This window comes from Sinocyclocheilus anshuiensis, unplaced genomic scaffold (genome assembly GCF_001515605.1).
Source record: "Sinocyclocheilus anshuiensis isolate Anshui unplaced genomic scaffold, SAMN03320099.WGS_v1.1 scaffold411, whole genome shotgun sequence".
NCBI classification, from domain to species: domain Eukaryota; kingdom Metazoa; phylum Chordata; class Actinopteri; order Cypriniformes; family Cyprinidae; genus Sinocyclocheilus; species Sinocyclocheilus anshuiensis.
This window is the reverse complement of record NW_015549608.1, coordinates 939,141-939,403: the sequence shown is the minus strand read 5'-3', so window position 1 is coordinate 939,403 and position 263 is coordinate 939,141. Positions and strand designations below refer to the sequence as shown.

Here is a 263-nt window from a genome sequence, read left to right as displayed (position 1 = left end):
ATAAATAAATAATATTTCAGAGTGAAACATTATATTAATATAATGTAATATATATTACAATTAAATATATAAATAATATTATGTATATTTTGGATCCATGAATATATACGGTTTCACTCTGCAATATTATTATATTTGTGTATTTAAATTATTTATTTTTAAAATACATTTTTGTATATATTTTTGTGCATTTGGCAGACACTTTTATACGAAGCGACTTACATTTACATTTACATTTAGTAATTTAGCAGACGCTTTTATCC

The 263-nt window shown here is 19.8% G+C and overlaps 1 protein-coding gene across 1 annotated transcript in view; it reads left to right on the top strand.

Moving 5' to 3' along the window:
* Positions 1–263, top strand: part of LOC107659075 (cyclin-dependent kinase 14-like) — a 97,658-nt gene that overhangs the window by 6,764 nt on the left and 90,631 nt on the right. The gene's annotated exons all lie outside the window — the stretch shown is intronic.